Source organism: Pseudophryne corroboree, chromosome 1, assembly GCF_028390025.1.
Source record: "Pseudophryne corroboree isolate aPseCor3 chromosome 1, aPseCor3.hap2, whole genome shotgun sequence".
In the NCBI taxonomy this organism is placed as follows: Eukaryota; Metazoa; Chordata; class Amphibia; order Anura; family Myobatrachidae; genus Pseudophryne; species Pseudophryne corroboree.
This window is the reverse complement of record NC_086444.1, coordinates 267,683,423-267,695,677: the sequence shown is the minus strand read 5'-3', so window position 1 is coordinate 267,695,677 and position 12,255 is coordinate 267,683,423. Positions and strand designations below refer to the sequence as shown.

The window sequence follows — 12,255 nt, the reverse complement described above, 5'->3', positions numbered from 1 at the left end:
GTGGGCGATGGCTAAGACTAGAGATGTGATTTCTGTTGTTTGCATCTGAGTTCCCGCCCCATGACCAGTTAAACCCATTACATTAATCATACATAAATCTGGTATTATTAATAACTTAATGTTGCAATATATGATAATATTCTTATACCCACCAGATTAATGTTTACGTGACTCTGTGCAATATGATCCCACATATGATATGATTATCTATTTCCATCCTATATATATATATATATATATATATATATATATATATATACATACACATACACACTCCTGCTATTACAATTTGTTAGGAAATAAAAATATATATATATGTCTAGAGAAGATAGAGAAGCCCTCTGATGAAGTCCTGGTGATGAAACCGGTAGGGGCGTGGCTTATGGATGGACGCTGAACAAGGCAACATGCAGTGGTGAATCCATCTTGTATCTTTGATTTTAAAACGAATGTATCAGCAGTGATTATACCGCCATCTTTGGTACACTTACATTTTTAGACCTTTTTTGATGTGTCAATAAATTGTCATCTTTTAATGCACTATTGGTGCCCCCCATTATTCTATCTTCTCTAGACATAATCTTTCCCTGTTGGGAGATGGGAGAATGGGGTGGACGACAGCTGATCTAAACTGCAGTGTGCAGCCCGTTTATTTGGAGACTTTACCTGTTTTAATTTGGATCTAACAATCTGGACTTGGACTTGTAGTTCCACAGACATTCTCCATTTAAACCTGGTTTGCGCTCACACCTCCAATTTCTTTTTCCAAAATATATATATATATATATATATATATATATATATATATATATATATAGATGTCCAAGTGGTCGGCACTCCTGATTAAATGAATATAATACCTGGTGCCTTCTCTTGCAGAGTTATCCACTGTATAAACACATAGAATTGATCCCATCGCACAGCCGTGTACTTGCAAATAAGTTTCATTATTAAATAGAAAATAATTACGAGTCAAAACCAGTCGTAATAAGTCAAAAAATAAATCTAAAGAAAAACCAGTATAGTACATATTGTCACAGATCAATTCTTTAACAGCTGATATACCTCTCTCATGGGGGATATTCGTATACAAGCTCACAACATCTGCCGTGCATAACCAGAATTCATTGGTGGTTAATGACAAAGCCCTCAGTTTATCTAAAAAGCAAAATGAATCCTTCAAATAATTAATTTTTTTTGCAAGTACACGGCTGTGCGATGGGATCCCCAGTCGCTCCGGCTTACGCTAACGCATTCATGTTTAATGTGGAACAAAATCAATTTTTTGATGTACCAGAATATAGTGAGAACATTGCCTTTTTTACTAGGTACATAGATGATGTGTTCCTGATTTGGACTGGTACCCAGGAGGCTTTTATCACCATGATGGCTGATATTAATTCCCGTGATGAGAATATTAAGTTCACATTTAATATACAAAAGGAAAGTATACACTTTTTAGATGTGAATGTTACCTGCAATTCTGTAGGTCTTAAGACCTCTGTCTATACTAAACCTACAGATTGCAATAAATTTCTCATGGCCTCTAGTCACCATCCTCCATCTTTAATTCAGGGTTTACCATTCTCACAATTACTGAGAGTACATCGCATTTGCAGTGATTCATCAGAAGAACAAGTGCAGATGGAAATGCTTATTTCCAAATTTTTGGAAAGAGGCTACTCTAATAAATCACTACAGGATGCTAAGAAAAGAGCACTAGCAGCCCCAAAAATTAAACATGATGTCAGTACTAAAAAAGCAAATGATAAAATTATCTTTGTCAACCAATTTTCCACAGCAAGTAAACAGTTAACTAAATGTGCTAAGAGATATTGGCCTGTAGTACAGTCTGATCAAGCTCTGACCTCTCTTTCGTCCAAAGGTTTAACACCTTGTTATCTTAGAGGACGTAATCTACGTGATCTATTAGTGCACTCTGACATCTCGGATTTTAAATCCACTAAACCAGCTCATTTTCTTAGCAGGAAACCAGGTAATTTTCGCTGCCTTGGTTGTACTACTTGCATGTACATGGAGACGGGAGACACATTTTTTATCATCCCCAGTCTGGTAAAGCTATTAATATCACTCACAGTTTAACCTGTAGTTCTAGATTTGTTGTATATTACATCAGATGCCCTTGTGGGCTTTTTTATGTTGGCAAGACTTCCTGCACGTTTAAAGAACGCATGACACAACATCGTAGTGCAATTAAGCAAATCCTTGAAGGTAAATCAATAGACCAGCCTGTTGCAAACATTTTAAACAATTTAATCACTCTTTATCCAGTTTACGTTATAAAGCTGTCACGATCCGGGTATCTGGACGCCATTTCTTACCCATCAGATGCCTCCTAAGGCTGGCTCAGCGCTCCAGGACCGGATCCCATCTGTTATCCTGATGTGTACATTCCTGTATCCTCTCCTGTCACTCTGGGACGCTGTCACAGTAAACGCCATATTACACCTGGCATGGCGTCTCCCGCGGCCTCCGCCGCCGTCCCTGAACTTCTGCATGCAGAGTGTCTGAGTGGCGATTACGTCAGCCGCGGCCTCCGCTGTGTCCGCGTGGTTGGATGTGCATCTGTCAGCCTGGCGCCTCCTGTCTCCGGTGGCCGGCGCCGCCATTACTGTTTTCATTACCACATGGATTACAAACCAAACTTCCCTCCAAGTGTCTGCATGGGCGCAGCCATCTTGGATTCTGTCAGCTGATCATTTCCACCAATCTGTTCTCAGTATTGATAATCTGCATAATTGCCTAGCCAATCCCTTCCTTGCTGCAGGTATAAATACACTGTGCCTGAGCAAGGAAGGCGTCAGTGCTTTGGTTGTCAAACCTAGTTCCTGTTTGTCTCTCTCCTGTGATTGTCTTCCAGGTTCCAGCTCCTGTCTCAAGACTTCCACCATAGAGACCCGCACCAGCATTCCACCTGCGGTGTAGCCTGACTCTCCAATCCATTGTGGATTCATCTGTTTCCAGCTACAACATTACCTGCTTCCAGCTCAGCTTCCAGCAGAGTACAGCTTCCCTTAAAGGGCCGGTGTCCTTTCTACACTTTACCACTCTCCACCGGTATTATTATTTCTCCGATCTCAAGTTCTACATTTCAGTTCATATTTCATCGCTCCCAAGTTCATTTATTATTTAACTGGTTCCAGCCAGTATCCACTCCGTGCTAACAACAGTCTGGTTCCAGCCAGTATCCACAGCAGCTGTTTTATCTTCAGCAACCCAGCTTTTCCTGGAACACCAGCTGGCACAATCCTGGGTTATCTCCATTGCTACAGTCGGGCCTGGTAAGGACTTTCCATCTAGAAGATCATAAGAACTATCTCACACTACCAGTGCCCTGTGGCTCCTGCCATCCTGTAGTACCCAGGAACTGTATTTATTCTTTGCTGACTTTTACGTTTTCTTTTACTGCTGCTGTGTTGCGGAGTTGTCATAATAAACATCATTGACTTTTATCCAAGTTGTCGTGGTCACGCCTTCGGGCAGTTATTATTTATGTTACTTACATGTCCAGGGGTCTGATACAACCTCCCAGGTTCCGGTACATCTCAGCCCCTACAACTGAGGCTGCCTCCCGTCAGCTCAGGCCCTCAGTTGTGACAGTAAGCACTGACCTAATGAATCCAGCCGGAGACCAGGATCAAGTGGCCAGGCCGATGCAAGAACTGGCAGCCCGACTAGAACATCAGGAGGCTGCACAGGGCCACATCATCCGCTGTCTCCAGGATCTCTCTACTCGGCTGGATGGGATTCAGACAACTCTCCGTGGATCAGGCGCGTCTGGTGCGTCAACCACAGTGACTCCAGCTATAACCCCACCCACCTTACCCATTTCTGCTCCACGTCTTCATTTTCCAACGCCAGCAAAATTTGACGGATCTCCAAGATTCTGCAGGGGATTTCTCAACCAGTGTGAGATTCAGTTTGAGCTACAACCTGGCAATTTTCCCAGTGACCGTACAAAAATTGCCTACATTATTTCTCTTCTCAGTGGCTCAGCCCTTGATTGGGCATCACCGTTATGGGAGAGGTCCGACACCCTGCTATCTTCCTACACTGCCTTCATGTCAACATTCAGGCGCATCTTCGACGAGCCAGGCCGGGTAACCTCAGCTTCATCCGAGATTCTCCGTTTACGCCAGGGGTCACGTACTGTAGGACAATATCTGATACAGTTCCAGATCCTGGCGTCCGAACTGGCATGGAACGACGAGGCCCTGTATGCTGCATTCTGGCATGGCTTATCTGAGCGTATTAAAGATGAGTTAGCTACCAGAGACTTACCTTCTAAGTTAGATGAGCTAATTTCACTCTGCACGAAAGTTGATTTACGTTTCAGAGAGAGAGCAACTGAGCGTGGAAGATCATCTGCTCCAAAATCTTCTGCTCCTCCTCCTCGTCAACTGTCACCATCTAAAGATGAGCCCATGCAACTTGGCCGTTCCCGTTTAACTCCTGCTGAGCGCCGAAGACGTCTCTCCGAGTTTCTCTGTCTCTATTGTGCTGCTCCGTCTCACACCATTAATGCCTGTCCCAAACGTCCGGGAAACTCCAAATCCTAGCTCGCCAAGGAGAGGGCCGGCTAGGAGTAATGATCTCCTCTCCATCTTCTCAAGATTGTAATCTCCCAGTCTCGCTTCAAGTTGCTCAACGTTATCGGAACGTCATTGCCCTCCTTGATTCCGGAGCAGCTGGGAACTTTATTACCGAAGCCTATGTTAAACGGTGGTCCCTACCCACCGAGAGACTTCCTTCGTCCATTTCTTTAACTGCCGTGGATGGCAGCAAAATTTTTGATGCAGTTATTTCTTTAAGGACTCTACCAGTTCGTCTGAGAGTGGGAGTTCTTCATTCCGAACTTATTTCTTTTTTAGTGATTCCAAGAGCCACACATCCTGTGGTCCTGGGCCTTCCATGGCTCCGTCTTCACAATCCTACAATTGATTGGACGACTACGCAAATCCTGGCATGGGGTTCCTCCTGTGCTGAGACATGTTTGTTTAAAGTATTGCCTGTCTGGTCTTCCTCCCCCAGGTCGTCTGATGTTCCACCTCCTCCATATCAAGATTTCACGGATGTGTTCAGTAAAGCTTCTGCTGATATCCTTCCTCCTCATAGAGAATGGGACTGTCCGATTGATCTCGTTCCAGGGAAGGTTCCACCTCGAGGCCGAACTTATCCGTTGTCTCTGCCTGAGACGCATTCTATGGAGGAATATATTAAAGAGAACCTAGCAAAGGGGTTCATTCGACCTTCTTCTTCTCCAGCCGGCGCAGGCTTCTTTTTTGTAAAAAAGAAAGATGGTGGTCTGCGGCCGTGCATCGACTACAGAGGTTTGAACGACATTACCATCAAGAACCGTTATCCTTTACCCCTGATTACTGAGCTCTTTGACAGAGTTAGCGGAGCTACCATCTTTACAAAGCTGGACTTGCGAGGTGCATACAATCTCATCCGGATCCATGAGGGTGACGAGTGGAAGACCGCCTTTAACACCCGTGACGGACATTATGAGTACCTCGTCATGCCCTTCGGATTGAGCAATGCTCCAGCTGTCTTCCAGCATTTTGTCAATGAGATCTTCAGAGACATTCTATACCGTCATGTCGTGGTCTATCTAGACGATATCCTCATTTTTGCCAACGATTTAGAGGAACATCGTTTTTGGGTTAAAGAGGTTCTGTCCCGTCTCCGTGTCAATCATCTCTATTGCAAATTAGAAAAATGCGTCTTTGAAGTCAAGTCCATTCCGTTTCTAGGGTACATTGTGTCCGGTTCCGGACTAGAGATGGATCCTGAGAAACTACAAGCAATCCAAAATTGGCCGGTACCCTTAACCCTCAAAGGGGTCCAGAGGTTCTTAGGGTTCGCCAACTATTACCGAAAGTTTATACGAGACTTTTCCACCATTGTGGCGCCTATTACTGCTTTCACTAAGAAGGGTGCTAACCCGTCCAAGTGGTCTGAAGAAGCCATGCAAGCATTTCATCTTTTAAAACAAAGGTTCATCTCTGCGCCTGTTCTGAAACAGCCTGACATCGACTCTCCTTTCATCTTAGAGGTGGATGCCTCCTCCGTTGGAGTAGGAGCGGTGTTATCTCAGAGGGCTAAAGATGGCCATTTACACCCTTGCAGTTTCTTCTCCCGGAAGTTCTCCCCAGCTGAGCGCAACTATGCCATTGGCGACCAGGAGTTGCTAGCCATCAAGCTCGCTCTAGAAGAGTGGAGGTATCTGTTGGAGGGAGCTTCTCATTCAATCACCATACTTACAGACCACAAGAACCTTTTATACCTGAAGGGCGCACAATGTCTCAACCCTCGTCAGGCCAGATGGGCACTTTTCTTTTCCAGGTTCGACTTTAAACTCCAGTTCTGTCCGGGCTCTCAGAATCGCAAGGCCGATGCCCTTTCCCACTCATGGGAGCAAGAAAATGAGTCAGAGTCTTCAGACAAGCATCCTATTATAAATCCGTTGGCATTCTCCACGGTAGGGATGGACTCTACGCCCCCATCAGGGAAAAGTTTTGTGAAGCCGATGCTAAGGAAGAAACTCATGCATTGGGCCCATGCTTCCCGTTTTGCCGGACATACAGGTATCCAAAAAACCCTGGAGTTTATCTCTAGGTCCTATTGGTGGCCAACTCTGAAAAAGGACGTCTTGGAGTTTATTGCATCTTGCCCAAAGTGTGCCCAACATAAAGTATCCCGCCAGTCGCCTGCGGGGCAACTGGTTCCACTATCCGTTCCCCGTCGACCATGGACCCACTTGTCGATGGATTTCATTACAGACTTACCCATGTGCAACAAGTTCAATACCATCTGGGTGGTAGTTGACCGGTTCACCAAGATGGCACACTTCATTCCTCTCACCGGTCTTCCGTCAGCTTCCAAGTTGGCTCAAGTATTCATACAAGAGATCTTCCGACTCCACGGTCTTCCTGAAGAAATTATCTCTGATCGAGGAGTTCAATTCACAGCCAAATTCTGGCGAAGTTTATGTCAAGTCCTCCAAGTCAAGCTAAAGTTTTCCACGGCTTACCATCCTCAGACCAATGGTCAAACCGAGAGGGTGAATCAGGACTTGGAGGCCTTCCTCCGCATCTATGTGTCCTCCTCTCAAGATGACTGGGTTCAATTACTTCCCTGGGCCGAGTTCTGTCATAACAACCAGTATCATTCTTCATCTGCTTCAACACCATTCTTCACTAACTTTGGATTCCACCCTAAAGTCCCTGAGTTCCAACCGCTTCCAGCAACTTCTGTTCCCGCAGTGGATATCACCTTGCATCAGTTTGCCAATATCTGGAAGAGCGTACGATCAGCTCTGCTCAAGGCATCGTTCAGGTACAAGAAGTTTGCGGATAAGAAGCGTCGAGCAGTTCCTGCTCTCAAGGTGGGTGATCGGGTATGGTTATCCACGAAGAATTTGAGGTTAAGAGTTCCCAGTATGAAGTTTGCACCTCGCTATATCGGTCCTTTCAAGATTGAACAAGTCATCAATCCTGTTGCTTACAGACTCCAGTTGCCTCCCTTCTTAAAAATACCCAGGACATTCCATGTTTCCCTGTTGAAACCGCTGATCTTGAATCGGTTTCATTCCTCACTTCCTCCAACTCCGAAAGTCCAAACTCAACGAGGCGTTGAGTATGAAGTGGCCAAGATCCTGGACTCACGTCACCGTTACGGTCAACTACAATATCTTATTGACTGGAAGGGTTATGGTCCTGAGGAACGTTCATGGACCAATGCTTCTGATGTCCATGCTCCTGCCTTGGTCCGGAGATTCCATTCCAAGTTTCCTCAAAAGCCAAAGAAGTGTCCTGGGGCCACTCCTAAAGGGGGGGGTGCTGTCACGATCCGGGTATCTGGACGCCATTTCTTACCCATCAGATGCCTCCAAAAAGGGGGAAGGTTTATCCTGCACCGGCCTGTTTTTTAGATATATATGAGATAATGATACTTAAACCAAAAATCGGACAATAATATTAAATAAACATTATTCCCATCTGTCCATATGGCGGTGCGCCCCGAGTCAAAGAGAAGGCAAAATGTAACAAAAGGAGAAAAAAGTATGACTCTTGTTTGGGCGCACTCTTGTTGTATCGTGTTGTCTATTGATTAGTGATGTGTATAAAAATATAGTCAAATCTTTATTTCTACTCATAAAATAAATGGGAACTCAGCACAAAAGAAAAAATCAGTGATTAAGTTTAACATAAATGGATAGTAGCATTCCAAATGATGAAACAAAAATTGTATTTTTCTGAAATTAGAAATGTTCAGATCTTATTTTATGCTCAGATAAATGCATATTGGAAGATAGCTACATACCATGCTGCTTCCGTCTGCTAAAGATCTGTACAAACTGTGTTTGTATTGATAAAGCCCTAAGTAGGGATGATTTCAAGTGAGGGACTACACCCTGACTGAGATCTAGCCCTGATAATTCAAGTCCTTATTGGAGATGGAGATGAGATATGAACACAATGAGGTGCTAAGAATAAGTGAAAGTGGTGATCCTGCTGTTAGTGTTATCTCACAGGGAATGCAGCCTTCCTACTGCACTGGGTATTCCCTAGTGGTCGCCCAACTAGGTACTGACCTAGCCCACCTCCGTTTAGCTTCCAAGATCAGACGAGATTGGGCGTGAGCGTAGGGGTATGGTAGTAGGAAGATTTGCCCTGTGCCACTAATGAGAGTGCACCGAAACAGAAGATGGATTGCCCTCTGAGAGGGGAATGGAGGAAAAGAAGAGATGGGGGGGGGGGGGGGAAGAAGGAAAGGATAGATATTGGAGCGTGAATCTGCTGTCCTCGTTAGACGGGAGAGACGTGTCCCCAGGGGGACGCGTTCACCAGAATCGTGGATGAGAGTTCACGGAAAAAAGAATTGGATGAAAAAAGAAGAAAAAAAGGAGAAAAAGAGAAAGAGAGGGAATTGCATGGACATGGGAATCACTGTAATAAATAGCAATATCAAGCAAGAGCCAATCATGCCGTGTGTGAATTTGAGAATGTTAACACTGAGGATATTTGGGCAGGAGGAAGAGAGATATTGAAAAACCTCCTGCTGAGGGTCAAATTACCGGCAGAGGACTTGGTGCAAAATCACACACCACTGCTAGTCCTAAACGTGTACCTTAAATTGTACAGTAAGACGCCAGTAATGGTGAAGACCCTATTGGTCAGCTTTAAACACACTAGATCATACGCCCAAAGGCATATTGGGTTATACTGAATTCAGTCAAAAGAACCCCATGCAGTTTGTAAATTATCAGATAGTCAACACAATGTATCAAAGACTTATTATGATTGTACTGATTTCAGTCTTCGGACATATATGCAATTTGGTCAGAAAAATATGATATATACAGGACTCAGAATTATAGCACAGTGAAATCATGAAAACACACAGTTTGAGATTTTGGAGCAGATATGGCTGCGTGACCACACAAAATTAAATGTGTGTGTACCTGAGGAAATCTGCATTCATTCAATGAGGGGTTTTACCCGCATCTAACAGAGTAAGGATGAAACATCAAAAATAATATTTGGTGAAACACAACATGGTTACATATCACTAAAAGCTTAATTATAATGCCCCTGGGAAGATCCAGTAGTGTTATGCGATAAAGAGGTCTCACTTAAGCAAATGATAAATAAATTAGAACCAGGAAAATAAATAGTTAAATGCAGGTAAATGTCGAATATCACCCATGCAGTCTTCAGCGGACCCCCTCCCACCTGAAGACTGCATGGGTGATATTCGACATTTACCTGCATTTAACTATTTATTTTCCTGGTTCTAATTTATTTATCATTTGCTTAAGTGAGACCTCTTTATCGCATAACACTACTGGATCTTCCCAGGGGCATTATAATTAAGCTTTTAGTGATATGTAACCATGTTGTGTTTCACCAAATATTATTTTTGATGTTTCATCCTTACTCTGTTAGATGCGGGTAAAACCCCTCATTGAATGAATGCAGATTTCCTCAGGTACACACACATTTAATTTTGTGTGGTCACGCAGCCATATCTGCTCCAAAATCTCAAACTGTGTGTTTTCATGATTTCACTGTGCTATAATTCTGAGTCCTGTATATATCATATTTTTCTGACCAAATTGCATATATGTCCGAAGACTGAAATCAGTACAATCATAATAAGTCTTTGATACATTGTGTTGACTATCTGATAATTTACAAACTGCATGGGGTTCTTTTGACTGAATTCAGTATAACCCAATATGCCTTTGGGCGTATGATCTAGTGTGTTTAAAGCTGACCAATAGGGTCTTCACCATTACTGGCGTCTTACTGTACAATTTAAGGTACACGTTTAGGACTAGCAGTGGTGTGTGATTTTGCACCAAGTCCTCTGCCGGTAATTTGACCCTCAGCAGGAGGTTTTTCAATATCTCTCTTCCTCCTGCCCAAATATCCTCAGTGTTAACATTCTCAAATTCACACACGGCATGATTGGCTCTTGCTTGATATTGCTATTTATTACAGTGATTCCCATGTCCATGCAATTCCCTCTCTTTCTCTTTTTCTCCTTTTTTTCTTCTTTTTTCATCCAATTCTTTTTTCCGTGAACTCTCATCCACGATTCTGGTGAACGCGTCCCCCTGGGGACACGTCTCTCCCGTCTAACGAGGACAGCAGATTCACGCTCCAATATCTATCCTTTCCTTCTTCCCCCCCCCCCCATCTCTTCTTTTCCTCCATTCCCCTCTCAGAGGGCAATCCATCTTCTGTTTCGGTGCACTCTCATTAGTGGCACAGGGCAAATCTTCCTACTACCATACCCCTACGCTCACGCCCAATCTCGTCTGATCTTGGAAGCTAAACGGAGGTGGGCTAGGTCAGTACCTAGTTGGGCGACCACTAGGGAATACCCAGTGCAGTAGGAAGGCTGCATTCCCTGTGAGATAACACTAACAGCAGGATCACCACTTTCACTTATTCTTAGCACCTCATTGTGTTCATATCTCATCTCCATCTCCAATAAGGACTTGAATTATCAGGGCTAGATCTCAGTCAGGGTGTAGTCCCTCACTTGAAATCATCCCTACTTAGGGCTTTATCAATACAACACAGTTTGTACAGATCTTTAGCAGACGGAAGCAGCATGGTATGTAGCTATCTTCCAATATGCATTTATCTGAGCATAAAATAAGATCTGAACATTTCTAATTTCAGAAAAATACAATTTTTGTTTCATCATTTGGAATGCTACTATCCATTTATGTTAAACTTAATCACTGATTTTTTCTTTTGTGCTGAGTTCCCATTTATTTTATGAGTAGAAATAAAGATTTGACTATATTTTTATACACATCACTAATCAATAGACAACACGATACAACAAGAGTGCGCCCAAACAAGAGTCATACTTTTTTCTCCTTTTGTTACATTTTGCCATCAGATGCCTCCTAAGGCTGGCTCAGCGCTCCAGGACCGGATCCCATCTGTTATCCTGATGTGTACATTCCTGTATCCTCTCCTGTCACTCTGGGACGCTGTCACAGTAAACGCCATATTACACCTGGCATGGCGTCTCCCGCGGCCTCCGCCGCCGTCCCTGAACTTCTGCATGCAGAGTGTCTGAGTGGCGATTACGTCAGCCGCGGCCTCCGCTGTGTCCGCGTGGTTGGATGTGCATCTGTCAGCCTGGCGCCTCCTGTCTCCGGTGGCCGGCGCCGCCATTACTGTTTTCATTACCACATGGATTACAAACCAAACTTCCCTCCAAGTGTCTGCATGGGCGCAGCCATCTTGGATTCTGTCAGCTGATCATTTCCACCAATCTGTTCTCAGTATTGATAATCTGCATAATTGCCTAGCCAATCCCTTCCTTGCTGCAGGTATAAATACACTGTGCCTGAGCAAGGAAGGCGTCAGTGCTTTGGTTGTCAAACCTAGTTCCTGTTTGTCTTTCTCCTGTGATTGTCTTCCAGGTTCCAGCTCCTGTCTCAAGACTTCCACCATAGAGACCCACACCAGCATTCCACCTGCGGTGTAGCCTGACTCTCCAATCCATTGTGGATTCATCTGTTTCCAGCTACAACATTACCTGCTTCCAGCTTAGCTTCCAGCAGAGTACAGCTTCCCTTAAAGGGCCGGTGTCCTTTCTACACTTTACCACTCTCCACCGGTATTATTATTTCTCCGCTCTCAAGTTCTACATTTCAGTTCATATTTCATCGCTCCCAAGTTCATTTATTATTTAACT

At 44.0% G+C, this 12,255-nt stretch overlaps 2 pseudogenes; one reads left to right on the top strand and one right to left on the bottom strand.

Annotated features, from left to right (window-relative positions):
* Nucleotides 1-8,571: 8,571 nt before the first annotated feature.
* On the bottom strand, nt 8,572-8,690 carry LOC134936043 (5S ribosomal RNA; annotated as a pseudogene).
* A 2,124-nt stretch (nt 8,691-10,814) lies between these two features.
* On the top strand, nt 10,815-10,933 carry LOC134936038 (5S ribosomal RNA; annotated as a pseudogene).
* Nucleotides 10,934-12,255: the final 1,322 nt, after the last annotated feature.